Source organism: Monodelphis domestica, chromosome 6, assembly GCF_027887165.1.
Source record: "Monodelphis domestica isolate mMonDom1 chromosome 6, mMonDom1.pri, whole genome shotgun sequence".
NCBI classification, from domain to species: Eukaryota; Metazoa; Chordata; class Mammalia; order Didelphimorphia; family Didelphidae; genus Monodelphis; species Monodelphis domestica.
In genome coordinates this window covers 251,565,552-251,584,531 of record NC_077232.1, presented here as the reverse complement: position 1 = coordinate 251,584,531, position 18,980 = coordinate 251,565,552, and the positions used below count along the sequence as shown (strand labels likewise).

The following is an 18,980-nucleotide window of genomic DNA, read 5'->3' as shown; positions in this document are numbered from 1 at the left end:
CACAGGGAAAATGATGGACAGTGATTGGTAGATGTGAGAACTGAGGGTAGGGAACTTGGATGGTTTCCTTAAAGAAAGAGGGGTCTGAGGACGGAAGGTTTGTTGGAGAGTTTTGGCTCTGAGTGGTTGGAGAGGTGCTCTGAGAAGCTTGCTCTGAAGGAAGCTGGAGGTGGAGGCCCCGGAGACTGTTTCTCCATTTTGGAGACTGTTTCTCCATTTTGGTCACGTGAGTAATAGGGACTGATCTCCTTTCTTTGCCCCAGCTATCTAACGGCTTGGGCCTTTTGGCCCAGCCTAAACAGAGGGGGTATTTAAGCCCTATTCCCTTCTCTCCTCTTTCTCTTTCTCTCTCTCTCTCTCTGTCTCTCTCTCTCTCTCTCTCTCTCTCTCTCTCTCTCTAATTCCTTTCTTCCTCCTGTTTGTAATTAAACTCTATAAAAGGCTGATGGCTGACTTGAGTTTTCATTTAGGAATTACATAGCTGAATTCCTTGGCGACCTTAAATTAATATATATCAGTCTTTTAAAGTGATTTCCTTGTCACACCTTATTCACCTCCTAATCACACTCATCTCCTCTGACTCTTACAGCAGAATCTCATATGAATGCAATGCCCAGAACACACTCTCAGCATGACTAAGTATTTACTTATCTTCAATATTTTCATGCTCATACCTCACAAGCCAGTTTCTTAAATCACCAGTTGATTGGAACCAGCCCCACCTGGAGTTGTTTCCTGGTCTCCTAAAGATTCTCCATAAACATCACATATATCTGCTACCCCTGCCCTGATAGAACACCCCCCTACTGGAATATCTTTGTTTCCCCCTTTTCCCCCCTCTCTCTTCCACAAGTGTCCCATAGTTACTAAGATTGTAGCATTTAAAGCTGAAAGTACTTTTAGAGGATATCTGGTCCTACCCTTCTGGAAAAGTCCCAGGGGGTTTTTAAGTGACTTGCTGAGATCAATCTCTTCTCTGTGTCTCTCTGTCTCTGTCTCTCTATTTCTCTTTCTCCATATGTCTCTCCACTTTCCTTCCATCTCTATTTCTAACCTATCAATCCAACTTCCTTCCTTCCTTCCTTCCTTCCTTCCTTCCTTCCTTCCTTCCTTCCTTCCTTCCTTCCTTCCTTCCTTCCTTCCTTCCTTCCTTCCTTCCTTCCTTCCTTCCTTCCTTCCTTCCTTCCTTCCTTCCTTCCTTCCTTCCTTCTTCCTTCCTTTCTCATCTATATCTTTTTATCCATTTATCTACCTATGTTCCTATTCTTAAGTAAATCTCTCCTTCCATCCATCTCTCTATCCATCTACCTATATATTTATACTTTATAAAAATATATAAAATATATTATATATATAAATATATAAAAGACAATATAAATATATGAATATATATTTATATTGTCTATCTTCCTATCTCTATACAATATAAATATATATTAATATATATTTATATTGTCTATCTTCCTATCTCTATACATTCATCACTCACTATTGTGAACCTTAAAAAATTCTCAGACCCTACTTCATAAAGTTTGGTTAAGACCATTCCCCATTTAAACAATGAAGGGACTTCAGATCAGGAATGTGAGACCTCTACTCCACCCCTACTTAAGCATACTTTAGGGGTAGAAACTCCTTGCTGAACAATGAAAAATACTTAAACCCATACTTATAGTAAGGCAAAAGTTCTTAAGCTGTGCCTATTTTTAGATCTAATACTAAAGGGTGCTAAGTCCCTATAAAGGTCAGGCAACTTGTGAATTTACAAGGAGCAAAGAGGTGAGAACTTACTCAGAGGTTTTTTTCAGGTGTGAACTTAATAAAAAGTGTAAGCCTATTTAGGTGTGAATTAAGAATGGTCTGTCCTTTGGAAAAACGTCTACTGTGATTGGTAGATGTGAGAACTTAGGGGAGGTGACATAGGAGAAAAATCCCTTTAAAAGGAAGTAAAAAAGGAGGTCTCGAGGGATTCAGATTCAGCTGAGAAGCAGCTGGAGATTCAGCTGGGAAAAGCTTAATTGGAGGAGGCATCTGGTGTCTCTCTGAACACTAGAATCTTGCTTGGACAAATCTTGTGGTGAGTGGATAAAAGACTGACTGATCTCTCTCTTAGGGTTTTCAGCCTAGGCTGGCTCATGCTGGCCTAGGCTGGTTTTAGCCCTTTTTCTCATTATTTCCTTTTTTCTCTCTCTCCCTTTCATTAATTCCTCATTTGTATTAATTAAAATCTCTATAAAACTGTAAACCTTAAAATTTCTTAGACTTGTGAATGTTGGAAATTTCACCATTGGGAAATTTCATACCTGAAAAAATTTTCTACTGCTAGTAAGAACTCTATTGGAATGTGAAACTCCTTGGCATGGGAGGATCCTTCTCCTCCCTACTTAAGACTACTTTAGGACAGAAACCTTTTGATAAACAATGGAAAGGGCTTTGACCTATGCTTAAGCATAGAACAGGAAGTTCTTTGAGTCATGATTGATTTTAGAATTGATACAATAGAGATACTTGGAATGACAGAACCAGGTCTTGGAACTTCCAATCTCCACCCTACTCAGAGTAACAGGATTTAGGAAGGGCTGCAGCAAAGATCAAGTTTTAATTATTTGAGAATATGACCTTCAACAGACATGTGCAAAGGAAACAGACCTCTGGGCGGTCCTGGGTCAAGCTAGAGCCACCATTGGCACAGGGGAGACATCGACAGTGATTGGTAGATGTGAGAACTGGGGGGAGGGGACTTAGATGGTTTGCTTAAAGAGAGCAGGGTCTGAGGACAGGGGGAGGTTTTGCTCTGAGAGTTTTTGCTCTGAAGGAGTCTGAGAGGAGAGAGGTCCTGGAGGGAGAGCTCCTGGAGAGGTCTGAGAGGAGGGCTTGCTCTGAAGGAGGCTGGAGGTGGAGGCCCCTGAGACTGTTTCTCCATTTTGGTCACGTTGACTGCTGACTTGAGTTTTCATTTAGGAATTACATAGCTGAATTCCTTGGCGACCTTAAATTAATATATATCAGTCTTTTAAAGTGATTTCCATATCACAAAACCCAGCTGACTTGGGTATATTTAATATTTGGGAATTTTCCCCTGGCGACCGCTTTATATTTGATTTAAAACAAGACACTGTCTTGAAACCATATTTTCTGCGGTCACAATTTAAGGCTACCACTCTTTTAACTGTCACAGTTTACGGCTCCAACTATTTTAATCACTATAGTTTATGGCAGACCATGAAGTTGGTGAGAAAACCCTCAAAAAGTTTCTGTGAAATCTCTTTCCTTTCTCTCTTTATTACTTGCTCTATCAGTCAGTTTTTTTAAAACATTGCTAACTTGGCTTGAAGAACACAGCTGCAAGAGTGGGTGAGTAAAAAACCTTTTTTTCTCCTTAAATTAAATAGAATACAGATGTTTTAGATCTTAGCAACAGGGCCCTAAGGTCCTGGCTAGGAAAGCTGCTTCTAAATCCTTTCCTTTAGGGAGCAACTGCCTAAATTAAAATTAAGACAAACCTGGGGAAAGTTTTGGCCTTGTCCTGCTCCCCATGTGTTTGCTTTAGAAATATGTGGTTATAGCCAACAACATACTTAACAACTGGCTATTCAGCTCCATGACCAACCTTGTAAAATTCGCATTCGTTGTCTCTCTGAAATTTCTCATACCATGGGGTTTATGGCAAAGTATAATCGACACAGTACTCCTCCTTGGGATTTTGATGTTTATAGCTATAATATTGTATTTCCTTAAAAAAACCCACTTCTCAGTCAAACCAACCGAATGTTCCTTCTACTACTCAACAAAATGCAAAACTAAATACTCAGCTTGAGCTTATAGAGGAAAGTCAGGGAGAGATTGTAGCTTTCATGAGAAACATTAAAAGAGAGTTAAGAATATTATCAGAATCTCTGTCCCAAGTTGCTCTGGACAATAACCCTCCTAGTCAACCCACTGCTCCTCCTGCCAACTCTGCCTTGGAACCCCCTGCTCTTAACCAACCCACTCCTCCCCCTGCCCCATCAGCCTCAGAAAACCCTACATCTAACCAAACCACCCCTCCCCCTGCCCCATCGGCCTCAGAAAACCCTAATTCTAACCAACCCACTCCTCCCACTACTCATGCTTTCGATCCCACACCCTCAACTCTAAGTACACACCCCACCCATGCTCCCGACCCTATCTCTAAGGGAAATGATTGAGCAGATGCCACTGCAAAGCTAGCAGCCATAGAAGGACCTGAATTAATTTTAACATTAACAACCACTGATGATTTAAATTTATCACTTTTCTATAATGAAAAGGAAGTGGAAAAATGGAAACAAAAATTTAAATCAAAACATATTAATGGAGTATGGGTGTCATCTGAAGGAAAACCCCTGCTCCCTAGAAGTTTCTATCACCAAATTTGCCAATCTATTAATAAAAATGGTCATTTTGGCACTCAGGGCATCGTGGACTCTGTTAAGAGAGTATGGATAGCCCCTGGTATAACTACTATAGCCTCTAAAGTATGTCCAGCTTGCTCTACCTGCCAAGCATATAACCAACATGCATTTCGTGGCAAAGCCTTTGGTGGACGTCCTCTGGCTTACACACCTTTTGAACATCTACAGATAGATTTCATAACAATGCCAAAGGCTGGATGTTATAAATTTTGTTTAGTCATAGTAGATCAACTAACCAGATGGCCAGAAGCATTTCCTGTGATCCAAGCCACAGCGGATTTTGTTGCTAAGATACTTTTAAAGGAAATTATTCCTCGCTTTGGACTACCGGCATGTATTGATTCAGATAGAGGAAGTCATTTTACTGATTCTGTTCTAAATCAGATATATTCTTGCTTGGGAATAACTCCAAAATTCCATGTTCCATATCATCCCCAGAGCTCAGGACAAGTTGAAAGGATGAACAAAGAACTTAAAACTATGATTGGAAAACTATGCACTGAGACACATTTAAAATGGCCTGAAATTCTCCCTCTGGCCCTATTTTATCTTAGAAGCAGGCCTAGAGGAGACCTACACATCTCACCATTTGAGATGCTTTTTGGACATCCACCTATACAGGCTAAAACTTTTTCCCCTGCATATACATCATTATTAGGGGGAGATACTTCTATTGCTTCCTATATACAGGAATTACAGCACAAACTGCATGAACTTCATGAATCTGGAGCTGCAGTACAAGCCGGACCACTAGACTTTTCTCTTCATGACCTGAGCCCAGGTAATAAAGTGTATATTAAGAATTTCAAGCATACTGGAGCAACTCAGTCTTTGTGGGAAGGACCATTTCAAATATTGTTAACTACTCCAACATCTATAAAGGTTGGAGAGAAGGACTCTTGGATTCATTGCTCACATGTAAAGAAAGCATCTTCTGCTGATACTGATTGACTGTATCCTATCATATCCATTGGAAATAATAATCCATAGACAAATGGATGCTGTTTTCAAAAAACACATTGAATTACTGATTTTTTTCCTTATTTTTATTATTGCTTTTCTTTATTTTGATTAGAATATTTGATTTTTTCTCATTTCTTGTACTAAAGGTACACATAATTAATATTAATATTTTTTTCTGCAGTAAGTTAATATATATATATATATATATATATATATATATTCTTGCTATAATATCAAAAGCTTTAAACTATGGGAACCTTCCATTTATTGATAAAATATTATAGGACTATGATTAATGTTTGTATCTGATTCCAGGAAAAGGGATAAAAATCAAGGAGCACAGACTTAACCTGAAAAGTGCCAAAAAGAGCACACAGGAAATAATAATGTGAGACTCAAGGTTGCGACGCTTGACATATGTTAAGTTGTTGGACTTCCTTTTATCTACACTTTTTGCGAAGTACTCATACAAGTACAAAATTTGACTATCATGCTGGCCCCCTATATCCCTGAGAATGTCAAAAAAAAGTCAGACGAGGGAATGACACTTCCCTACCAAAATAGAATTCTAATTTTTTTCTTATGTTATGGCAACTTCCTGTAGTCTTGGCTGCAAGTGGGTAAGTGAAATATTACTACATTCTGTCCTATAGACTTGTGGGATAGAAATTACTTTAAATTGGACCTATACAAGTACCTATTTTGAATTTTTTTCTTATGTTTTTCATTGTTTTTCTCTTCTTTTGATAATTGACTCATACACCCCCATAACTCAACATTGCATTCTGAGCTGAACTGGATGTTTTTTTAACACTTACTTCAGGGGGGATTGTATTTTAATTTAAAATCCAAGATTTTTGATCTTTTGTTTGAGATTGTATTTTTATAAAAATCTAAGATTTTGATTTTGTTTGAGAAAATATCTTCAAGGAAGAAGCTTGCTAATTTCTATATCCAGAGAATGAACTGTTGCATAAAGATGCCAGAAAATCCACACTACATCAAGAAGATCAAGAATGAACTTTGGATATGGTTGATTGAACTGAACTTTGAACATTTATTGTAAATGTACACATTTATGCCAAAAGGGACTGCCCCTAATTTGGCTTTCTGTCAATGCGCCTAGCAAAACATTGGTTTTGCTTTCTTTCTTTTTCTATTCCTCTCTCACTACTCTAATTTCCTCTTAGAAAATTGAATATTGTGTATATCTATAGTTAGAAGTGCATTTAGGACTACAAGATGATTATGTTAAATGATCAATGGGGAGACTAGTCTCCCAATGATCATCAGGGGGGATTGTGAACCTTAAAAAATTCTCAGACCCTACTTCATAAGGTTTGGTTAAGACCATTCCCCATTTAAACAATGAAGGGACTTCAGATCAGGAATGTGAGACCTCTACTCCACCCCTACTTAAGCATACTTTAGGGGTAGAAACTCCTTGCTGAACAATGAAAAATACTTAAACCCATACTTATAGTAAGGCAAAAGTTCTTAAGCTGTGCCTATTTTTAGATCTAATACTAAAGGGTGCTAAGTCCCTATAAAGGTCAGGCAACTTGTGAATTTACAAGGAGCAAAGAGGTGAGAACTTACTCAGAGGTTTTTTTCAGGTGTGAACTTAATAAAAAGTGTAAGCCTATTTAGGTGTGAATTAAGAATGGTCTGTCCTTTGGAAAAACGTCTACTGTGATTGGTAGATGTGAGAACTTAGGGGAGGTGACATAGGAGAAAAATCCCTTTAAAAGGAAGTAAAAAAGGAGGTCTCGAGGGATTCAGATTCAGCTGAGAAGCAGCTGGAGATTCAGCTGGGAAAAGCTTAATTGGAGGAGGCATCTGGTGTCTCTCTGAACACTAGAATCTTGCTTGGACAAATCTTGTGGTGAGTGGATAAAAGACTGACTGATCTCTCTCTTAGGGTTTTCAGCCTAGGCTGGCTCATGCTGGCCTAGGCTGGTTTTAGCCCTTTTTCTCATTATTTCCTTTTTCTCTCTCTCTCTCCCTTTCATTAATTCCTCATTTGTATTAATTAAAATCTCTATAAAACCCAGCTGACTTGGGTATATTTAATATTTGGGAATTTTTCCCTGGCGACCACTTTATATTTGATTTAAAACAAGACACTGTCTTGAAACCATATTTTCTGCGGTCACAACTTAAGGCTACCACTCTTTTAACTGCCACAGTTTATGGCTCCAACTATTTTAATTATTATACTATATTGTGGTTCAGTTACCCCAATTTCACTGTGTCATGGTTTTTTTAAAAAAAATTTTAATTATGTGTCATGCAGTTTTCACTATATCATGGAATTTTGCAGATGAATACCATACTGTACACAATGGAAATGCAGTACACCACTACCACTTGTGCAAATTTGCCAACCTGAGATTGTACGTGGCACACTATTGACTGATGGGTTGAAAGGTGACCAACCACAGAGCTGTGTTCTGTATCCTGGGCGCTTATTGGCTCGGTGACCATAACATTGGGAAAGGTCAGTAAGAGTGTGGTAAAGGTTTATAGGATATTGGGTAGGGTTTGTAAAGCCTTAACATATCTATAAATAATAAAATAAATATAACGCCTCTACTCTGCAGATTTTTACCTATTGCGGGTGGTCTCTGTTATAAAGTGTTAGGTGAGGAATCACTGTCTTTCTCACCATTTATCTATCTGTTTGTCTATCATCTCTCTATCTAATCTACCTACCCATCTATCTATGTTCTTATTTTTGTCTCTGTCTCTGTCTCCCTCACATATAGAGCTGGAATTTGAACCTCTGAGTCTAAACCAAGCACTAGTTCCATTGTACTAATATCTTGCAATTGTGAAACAACTTTAAAAAAATGTTTGAGTCTAATCACATCTATCAGTCAGTCAATTAGCATTTATTAAGCACCTCCTATATGATAGATACTAGAGATACAAAGAAAAAATTAATCCAGTTCTTGCTTTCAAGAATCTCATAATCTATGATGCCAGTACAGATTTTGAAGAGAGAACTTTTCTTTCTTTTTTTTAATCAGAGGCAATTGTCATCATCATCTTCCTTTAAAATCCTGACTCTCTTAGTAAGTAGACTTTGAGTCCCTTATTAAGACCCCAGACTGTTTTTCACATTTCTTTGCATCCATATTGTAGCACAGAGCCTGGCACAAAGAAGGCACTTATTAACACGTTTTATGTATTATATCACATGATTATATTATGTACATAATATATAACAAGTATGCTGATATTAATTTCTCTATTTCTGCTTATTGTATCACCATTCTCCAAGTCACCCAGGCTCCAAATATTGGATGCTCTTATTTCTTCACCTCTTATTGCTAATCAGTTGCAAAAGTATTATTTCATGTCCCCAATATTTCCCTAATCGATCCTTTCTTTTTTCTTTCTTTCCATTACAAAAGCAATAAGGTAGCCCAGTGGATAGTGTTAGACTTGGCGTTAAGAAGACGTAAATTCAAATTTGCATCAGAATCTTGCCAGCTGTATGACCCTAAGTAAGTCACTTAAACTCTGTTGATCTCAGTTTCCTCCTCTGTAAAATGAGGATAATCATAGCATTAGTTCACAGAGGTGCTGTGAAGAGTAAATGAGATAATAAATATAAAATGCTAGTTACAATTGTCATTGTTAGAGTAAAGAAGCCTCTTTGGGGAAATTTAAACTTCTTAAAAGTCACACAAGGGGAAAGATGCCAAGGTCCTCCTAGAGCCACCTGGACATACCCACTCCATAAACTATTGCTAAGAAGTCACAAGCAGTGCCCCAAGTGCTGCAAGAACATGTGAAAATATTATTATTAGTTAACATTTACCCAGTGCCAACAACATGCCCTGATTTAGGAACTTGACCAGGAAGATAAAGTCCCATGAAAGGCATCTGACCCTGAGCTAGGTGTTAATAATCTCTTTGTTCACTTATAATGTTCTGCTTAGAGCCAGTCTTGGGACAAAGAGGACAGAGTTATGTAACTGTCTTGGCAGGTCGAGTAGCTTGGGCAGTGCCCTCAGAGCTCCAGCTTAGCCAATGACTAACAACAGGCAACAACTTCAACCCCGCTCTGAGAAAAATCAAACCTCTGCTTGGGAGCTGCACAAAACAGTTCTGTTTCCTTTGGCCTGGATGGATGATGTCTGAGGATAAGCCTTCTTGTCACCCAGTTCAGTGCTAGAGCTTGTCAGATGGCTTTAGCAAATCCTTTCCTTAGCACTCAATGCCTGTTTACTAAATGTTCTTTCTCTCTGTTCTCTCTGATGCTGTGTCTCTCTGACTTTCTGTCCCTGTCTGTCCGTCTGTCCCCCCTCACCTCTCTCTGTCTCTCTCTCTGCCTCTGTATCTCTGTGTCTCTCTGTCTCTGTCTCTAGCTCTGTTTGTCTGTCTCCTGTCTCTCTATCTCTCTCTGTCTCTCTGTGTCTCTGTCTCTGTCTCTGTCTCTGTCTTTGTCTCTGCCTCTGTCTCTGTCTCTGTCTCTCTGTACATATGTTCCTACAACACAGGAACTGAGCTAAATTCTGAGTCTAATCGCCCCTCCCTCTCCAGAGATGTTTGTTGTTGCTATATCTTTGGAGTAAGTATCCCTTTGTAAAAGCTAATCTGATATCAAATGGTTAAATAGGACTAGGCTGCTTCTTACTGCATCTTTTAAACGAGGGGAACACAATCAGTAGAGGCTTGAGGCAATGGCAGGGAAGAGAGGGTCCCTGACCCCTTTGGGGGTATCAGAAAAACCCAAAGAAGGAAAATGTTATAGATCAGGTTGGGAAGAGAATGGGAGCAGAACAAATATTACAAGCACACGTTGTCTTTCCGGCTAGAGTATATGCTTATTGAGGGCAGGGGACATTTCACTTAAAAAAACAAACAAAAAAAGCTCTTTCAGTTACCAGTTATCAAGCTTTCCCCACCCTCTCCCCCATGTGTGTGTGAGGACAGGGTGGGGGAGGAGAGAAACCCTTAAATCTTTATAACACATCAGCAGAGTTGATTAAAGCCAATCTTTATATTGTCCATATCCAGATGGGGGAGAGGATGGGGAAAGCCCTTGGTCTCATTCTAACCCCAACACACTGAAAAAAGGATTTACTCATTCATTCAAATGATGGACACCTGCTTAATTTCTAGATCTTTGCTACCCCAAGAAGAACTTCTATTAATTTTTTGTCGTCCTATAGGACATAATTTCTCTTTCTCTCTTTTAATCTCTTTGGGGCATAGGTGTCCTAGTGGTACCATTGTGTAAAAGATACACATTTTAGTAACTTTATGGGCATAATTTCAATTTTTTTTTCCTAGAAAGACTATCCACCAACAGGATGTCAGTGTCCCTGATTTCCCTCTGCTTTTCCACATTTGTCCTTAGTTTTTGGTGAATTTTATCAATCTGATCAGTAGGAGATAAAACCTCAGAGCTGTTTTAATTTTAATTTCTCTAATAATTAGTGACTTGGAGGGTTTCTTTAAAATGTGAATATCAGTAGCTTAGATTTCTTTTCTTGAGACTTGCTGTGAATAGCCTTTGACCATTTACCAATTGGGGGAATGAACATTATAAATAAAAGTATTCTTATATATTTGAATTAATTCCTCATTTTGGAATTTAAACCTTCATAATAATAATAGTAGTGTTTGTGTAGTCTTTTAAGGTATGAAAAGCACTTTACAAATATTAGTCTCTCAGGGGAAATCTATGTGGACTTCAGGATTCATAGCTTGGTGGCCCATCATTATCATCAGTCTTTTTACTCATCCAAGTAGAAAATTGAATCACAAATCTAATAATTTAGCTCATGTGTTAACCCTTTTTCCACAATTTTATTGACTGGGCCCTTGTTCCTTGTTCTCCATGCCTTAGTCCCTGGCTCAAAGCTCTCTGGGAGTGGGATCTTGCCATGATGCTCTTAGTTTCTCCTCAGATTGGAATCCTTGGTCTCTTGCTTTGGCTGTTGGTGTTGGGCCTCTTTGGGCAGTGTTGCCTTTGTGGGCCTCTGCATGACCATCTTGTTGTTTTGTTCCACCCATCTCTTTGTGACATCAGCTTGTCTCTATCTGCTAGTCCTCCCTGTTTCCAACTGCTGAGATGTTTCCTGATGACCTGCCACACCTGGGTGGGTCTATGTAGTTGCTGGGCCTGAGATGCCCTGTCCAGCCAATCTTTCCAGTGATTGAGCCTGAGCTTCACCAACCCTGACTTCTGTGCAGGTCAAGTCAGAAATGTCAGATAGGCTTTTCTAGGCAATTTCTAAGTATTAGTTTTCAAGAAGAACTTGTCTCAGGTGCTTATTATAGGTAGGAATGAGAATCCTATTTCCTGACATAAACAGTGAATATTTGTGCAAGGGATTATTCAGATGATTCCAAGAGACACATTGTTATTGACAAGCTAGAACATTTTAGTTATAGTTATTATTATTACTCTTCTCTCTCTCTCTCTCTCTCTCTCTCTCTCTCTCAAGGGAGTTAGCCAGGAAAAAGATTTACTATTCCAAAACTCTGCTTTGGGTTGTCTGAATAAAAGAAAATCTTGTTTGGAACATTATAAGTACTTTGAAACTTGTTTTCTCATCCATAGCATATTTTAGTACACAAAGTGTTGGCTCTGGAGTCCCAGGGTCTGATTCATATCCTGTCTGTGATGAAGACTGCTTACTACTTGTATTTGCTTACTACTACTAACTTAAACCAAGTTCTTTAGCTCCCCTGGGTCTTAGTTTCCTTATCTGTAAAATGAAGGGGATCAAAGGTTGGGGGTGAGCAGATTATCTGGATAATCCCTTCTAGCTCAAACATCCTATGATTCTGTGTCAGTAAGGCTTTCCCTATCTAGCTATACTACTGGCCATTTCCTTTTCCAATTATGAATATAGTGTTTCAGGTCATAATCCATCAATACACATCATTCTGTAGAGTTCTTGTCCACATTCTCCTCCCAGAAATCATCCATAGAGGAGACCACCAAAGTACTTGAGGTCTTATTCTACTTCTTTGACCTTACACAGGGGCTCATTGGGCCAACTATCAGTTACCCCCCATTCTTTTTTTTTTAATGTACATAGATAAATAAAAATGTAAATCAATACTAAGTATTGGTTGCAAAGGAAGTGAGTTTAGTGACTTGCTAGGGAGTGTCTGAGGCCAGATTTGAACCCTGGACCTCCTGATTTCAGGCTTGGGTCTCTATCCACTGAGCCACCTAGCTGCCTATACCCATCATTCTTGGTATGACAGTCCCGCCTTCTTTATTGATCATATATCTACTGAATTATATTTTTATATCAAGTCTTGCATGTAAGTTACCATTAGTAATATGCCAACTCCTACTTGTTTTCACAACATATTTTTTCATTTTTTCTCATTACCCTTTGAGTCATCTAAAGATTTAATTCTTCAGAGATTATGATTCATGCCTTGCAATCATATGATTTCTCTAGAATAATATTTGTAGCAGTCCACACCTATCAATGGTCAAGGAAAATAGTTAAAATGTAAAGATTGTCTTAGGAGAGCCTATGCTCAGTCCAGCTCATGGCAAGTAAAGCCTTTGACCCTTTATCCCAGAGTCCTCCAGGTTTAGGCGCAAAATCAGGTTTCTTTGTGCTCACCTGGCTGAGACAAACCACACCTATACCTTGTCATAATTTACAATTGATCCAATGGCAATCCACTATGTAGTCATCCATATGTATTGTGTACATTTGCATCTCAATGACAATAAGTTGGAGCGTCCACAGAAAGCCAGCTCTCTTTACCTTACCACCCCTCACCTGTCTCTGTCTTTCCTGGAGCTTGGCCAAGCTCAACTTTAACTTCCTCTCTCTCTCTCTCTCTCTCTCTCTCTCTCTGAAAGACCTTTTTTTCCTTAATTTCCTTTCCTCAAATGGTCCGTGCTTAGAGTACAAGCTCTAAGGGACTGGTGATTTCTTTCTTGATTTCCTCTCCTCAAGCCAGACTGATCTGTACTTGCAGCCAGGCTGTAAGGGATCTTGGCTTTTCTTTCAGCTAATCTCCATGTTCATTGCTTACTCCTGTATGTTGATTCGAAGCTACTTAACTGTGTGTCTACCTGCTTCTTATCCACCTCCTTGGTTCCAACCCTTCCCTCAAGGTCAACCTTCTATCTTTCCTTTTGTGGGAGGGCTGTGGGCCAGCTCCCCCACAATATTGTTGTTTAAAACATGGATTTTTGTTTTAGGAGCATCTTAGTATCTCTGCTCCAAATCCCATCTATTCACTGGCCCCTCACTTGCAGAACTCTGATTAAGAATAAACACAGTGGTATAGGGGTGGCTAGATGACTCAGTGAATGGAGAACCAGGTCTAGAGACAGGAGGTCCTGGGTTCAAATTTGGCCTCAGAAACTTCCTAGCTGTGTAATCCTGGGCAAGTCACTTAACCCCCATTGCCTAGCCCTTACTGCTCTTCTGCCTTGCAATATACAGTTTTCATTCTATTTTGGTAAAATTCTTTTTTGAAAAAAGAGTAAACACAGATCACATAGTCATTATATAATGGTTTTACAGAAAAACTTGGAATGTAGAATGCTTTAAAAATATAGAGAAATCTTGTAGATATCTGCTGCCCTCAGTCAGTTAAGGGAACAAGGGAATTAAATTTTAGCTGATCTTGGTTCTAAGCCCTTCCAACCACATTCTCTTCTTAAAGATTTGAAGAGGTGGAGAGAGAAGTGGAGAGCTCTCAAGCCACCTCATTATCTTAGTCTGAGACCCCATTTAAAGGGCTTACTTGAGCCTATCTATTTCCTCCACTGTCTGAACTGTCTGCAGTTCAAACTTCTGCTATATTTTCTTATTCTCTTTTTTCCCCCAGGAGGGAGCACAAATGGAGTCCCCTCACTAACACAAATCATGCAGTCCAGTTTCCTAAATTAGGGGATATCACAATGGTTGGCTCATCTGGAATGCAAAGGATAAGTCTCACACTGGGGAAATCACCTCCATGATTGTGGAAACCCCCCTGCCTGGCAAGTATATAAACATTCCTGTTGCTATCAGGGACAACATTTCTTCAGATGAAATTCAGTTACTTTCCCATTCTGAAGATTTCCTTTTTGAGCTGAGAGGCTCCTTAAGATCATGAGTGTCTCTGCGAACATTAAACAAAACAAAACAAAACAAAAGAAAAAAACCCTTCCCTTCATTTTATTTATTTATTAAAATTAAACCCTTACCTACCGTCTTGGAATCAGTGCTATGTAATTGGTTCCAAGGCAGAAGAGAGGTAAGGGCTAGGCAATGGGGGTTAAGTGACTTGCCCAGGGTCACACAGCTCGTAAGTGGCTAAGGCCAGATTTGAACCTAGGACTCCCCATCTCTAGGCTTGGCTCTCAATCCACTGAGCTACCCAGCTGCCCCCCCCTCAATTTTAGAATTAATTCTAAGTATTAGTTCCAAGGTAGAAGGGCAGTAAGGACCAGACAATGGGGGTTAAGTGACTTGCCCAGGGGCACACAGCTGGGAAGTGTCTGTGGCTAGATTTGAACCCAGGGCTCCCCATCTCTAAACCTGGCTCTCAATTCACTGAGCCACCAGCTGCCCCTGATTGCTCACTTCTTAATCTGTTCTGCTTCAGTTCTCATGCTGTTCTACCTATGTCTCAAAGTCCTAGAACATGACCCTAGTGTGCTTATCTGAAGGGCATTATCTTCACAGCCCCACCTGTTGACTGAGTTCCTCTTGGACTTTTTTGTTCCCCTCTGAACCTATCCTTGTTCCTGTGAAGAAGCCTGTTCAGTGATTTTATCTTCTGTCATGGATGAGAGATATTTCTAGCAGTTCCTGATCTATATAACAACAGTTTGATCTGCCTGAAGAAGAAACTCACCTTGACTGGAGTGAAGAGCCTCAGAGACTGCCTCCACAGGCTTGGCCGGTATCTGGAGTGACCCAGCCATTAGGGTCTCCTTTCTTGATCCAGCAACTTACTCTAGTCTTAAACCAAGACTGTTTGGGAGTGTTAGAGTTAGGCAGCTAGAAGCTTAGTTAGTGAGGAAGTCAGAGTAGATTCAATTCTGAAGTTGAACACTGAAGAGGATCCATGAGGAACCAGTGGGTTTTGGGAACAGTTAGATATCTAGCATTTAGGGAATTTCCTAGCCCTCCTACCTACCCTGTCTTTTATTTTAATAAATAAACATTTTAGTGTTTGAAATCAAAGTCAGATAGCATTATTAAGAAACATGGGCCTGGGAGCAGCCATCTTGGTCCCAGTGCTTGGGAAGGATTCACCTATCTCAGCTTATTTTATAATGCTCTGTTTAAAAAAAAGTCACTTAAAAAAAATCTTTGGTCCAGTATGCTGATATCTGCTGTTTGCATCATTCTAATAAAACATTGTTGGAAAAGTTGAACCATGAAAGGATACAAATGAATTTTCTTTTTTTTTTTCCAGTTTTTAAATTTATTTTTTAAAAATATTTTCCCATGTTTACATGATTCATTTTCTTTCCCTCCTTCTTCCCTCCCCCCCTCCCAGAGTAGATGAGCAATTCCACTGTTGTGATTTTTAGATTCTCTCCATCTTTCTTGGTCTAGCACCCAGGAATGTGCACACCCACATTACATGGGCATGTGCTAGCAAATGACAAATCAGAAACAGCGGACAGACCCCTGGGCTGTCCTAAGTCAAGCTAAGCTATCATTGGTAAAGATGAGATGCAGGAAAGTGATGTAAAACCGTCTATATAGGGCATGTCACTTCCTCTCTTCACCCTCTTTCCCCAGAGAGGCAACTCTAGCTGACAGCGTGCTAAGTGTTCCGACATCTTGGCATGGTGGCAGCTATTTGTCTGGGTTTGGCAGTGAGTTTGCCCTTGAGCTGATTCAGGTTCAGGCATTTTGGCTGAACCCTTTTGGAGTTCAGGCTGATTCCTACCTCCTTACTTTCTAGAGCCTCTGGTCTTCCTTCTGGCACTAGCCAGGCAAGAGAAATCCTACTCCCTTTTTTCTTCTTCCTTCTTATTAATCTCTTTTCACTATATCAATTAAATCAAATTTCCAGCTGACTTGGGTATTTTGTTATTTGGGATTTTCTCTGGTGACAAATTAAAATTAGATTTTAAGTCACAATGCTAAAATTATCTTTACACTGTGTTGTACAAATGTTATCACTTGATACCTATTTCCATATTATTCATTTTTGCAATAGAGCAATCTTTTGAAACCAAAACCCAAAATCATGTACCCATATAAACAAGTGATAAGTCTTATGTTTTTCTTCTGTGTTTCTACTCCTACAGTTCTTCTCTGGATACGGATAGCTTCTTTCTCATAAGTCCCTCAGGATTGTCCTGGATCATTGCCCTGATGCTAGTAGAAAAGTCCATTACGTTCTATCATTCCACAATGTTTCATTTTCTGTGTACAAGGTTCTCCTGGTTCTGCTAATTTAATTCTGCATCAGTTCATAGAGGTTCTTCCAGTTTATATAGAAATCCTCCAGTTCATCCTTCCTTATAGCACAATTTGTTCAGCCATTCCTCAATCAAAGGACAACCTCTCATTTTCCAATTTTTTTGCCACAACAAAGATTGCAACTATGAATATTTTTGTACAACTCTTTTTAATTATCTCTTTGGAAGTACAAACCTAATAGTGATATTGCTGGATCAGAGGGCATGCATTCTTTTAAGTACTTTGGTCATAATTCTAAGTTGCCTTCCAGAATGGTTGGATCAATGGTATTAGTGTCCCAATTTTGCCACATCCCCTCCAACATTTATTATTTTCCTTACAGTCATATTGTCTAATCTGCTAATTATGAGGTGTTACCTCAGAGTTGTTTTGATTTACATTTCTCTAATCAGGAGGGATTTAGAACATTGTTTCATGTGTTTATTGATAGTTTTGATTTCTTCATCTGAAAACTGCCTATTCATATCCTTTGACCAACTGTCAATTGGGGAATGGCTTGATTTCTTGTATAGACAAATAAAATTTCACATTAGCTTATTCTCTGCCCTTACAAGGAGATAAGAGGATAAGGAATAATGATTAAAAGAGGGAATCTTAGAAGGGCAGATGGATGAAGTAAAAAGAGTTGATTCCTTGACTTTTTGATGACCCAACTATCCATCCATGAATTTATCAGAGGAATAGATCAATTTATTTTTAAACAACTTGTCCATTGTTCAGCAAATAGCTGGGCAAACCTATAAATAAGAAACTAGAAAAATCATGGGGCCAGAGTAGATAAAACTACTGAAAAATAGTGGTGATTATGACATGATGACCAACTAAACTATGCTCAAGGAAACTAAAAGGGTGAGGTAGATATGAAAGCATTGGTGCTTAATGGCTCATAAGGCATAGAAGAGCTTTGATTCACATGAAAAGAGGAATTCTTTGTGTTATTAACAATTAATCAATGAATCAATAAACATTTATTAAACACTTACTCTTGTGGAAAGGAAGTAAGACTGACAGTTTGTGGGGGAAGGGGCAACTGGGAATGGCAGTTGGGTCTTATGACTAGCACTTCCTTCCTGCCGGGTTGGATATGCTTCCTGGTGTTGGAGGAGAGAGGAGCCTGTTCAGCCCAGTCTGGTGTGGTGTGCCTCTTCTTGGTTCAGCCCGACAATTCAGGCCCAATCTCTTCTGAAGGTCATAATTGTTCTTGTTTGCTTTCTGTAAACTGCTAAGATTCTGAATTAGACAAAGCAGGACTGATATAGAGTAGACAGGAGTGGGAGAAACCCTCCGCCAACCTCTGGGGCCTGGCCTCAACTCTGAAGCTGAGAAAAAACTCCAATCCCAACTGGTTATTAAACTTTATATTATTTGAATCCACAGTCAGATAAGTGGACTATCTTTTCTGGTCATAGAGGGAGCTGAACTTCAGTTCAGTCATTTCAGGACAAACAGTCCTTATCGGGCCCCTGCTGTTTCCTCTCAGCAGGGGGCATCTCTCTCCTTTGCCTCACCAAGCAATATTCCCTCTCTCCCCTCAACTCCTCCATACTCCCATACAAACCTCACGCTTATTCCCCATTTTTCCAATCCCCCTATGTCCTTTCCCAATAAATATTACAGTATCAAAATGAGAAGCCAAGAAGGAAAGACCCATATACCATGAAAAACAAAATTTGTTGAGAAGCACCAGCACATAAGCAAGTATGGGATTTCTAGCCACAGGTGCATTGTATCTATTTTTAATGAATTTTATGTTATGAAAAGACAGAATAATACTTTGACCCATCTTACTGATGATCTACGTGCCAATAAGTGATATGTATTAGAGTTATTAATTGAATTGATAGAGATGTTGTTTGGCCTTTTTTTTTTTGTAAAACCAAATCAACATTCAATGAGATACTGTTGTTTTTATTAGATGTTTATTAAAATTCAACCTTAGTGAGAAAAAAAAAACCTGTAATATTTATTGGGAAAGGAAATGGGGGGATTGGAAAAATGGGGAATAAGCATGAGGTTTGTATGGGGGTATGGAGGAGTTGAGGGGAGAGAGGGAATATTGCTTGGTGAGGCAAAGGAGAGTGATGCCCCCTGCTGAGAGGAAACAGCAAGGGTCCGATAAGGACTGTTTGTCCTGAAATGACTG

At 39.3% G+C, this 18,980-nt stretch overlaps 1 non-coding gene across 1 annotated transcript; it reads right to left on the bottom strand.

Moving 5' to 3' along the window:
• Positions 1–14,233: 14,233 nt before the first annotated feature.
• On the bottom strand, positions 14,234–14,396 carry LOC130455306 (U1 spliceosomal RNA). The gene has a single exon (XR_008913224.1). It is a non-coding gene; the product is annotated as a U1 spliceosomal RNA (small nuclear RNA).
• Between the last annotated feature and the right edge of the window lie 4,584 nt (positions 14,397–18,980).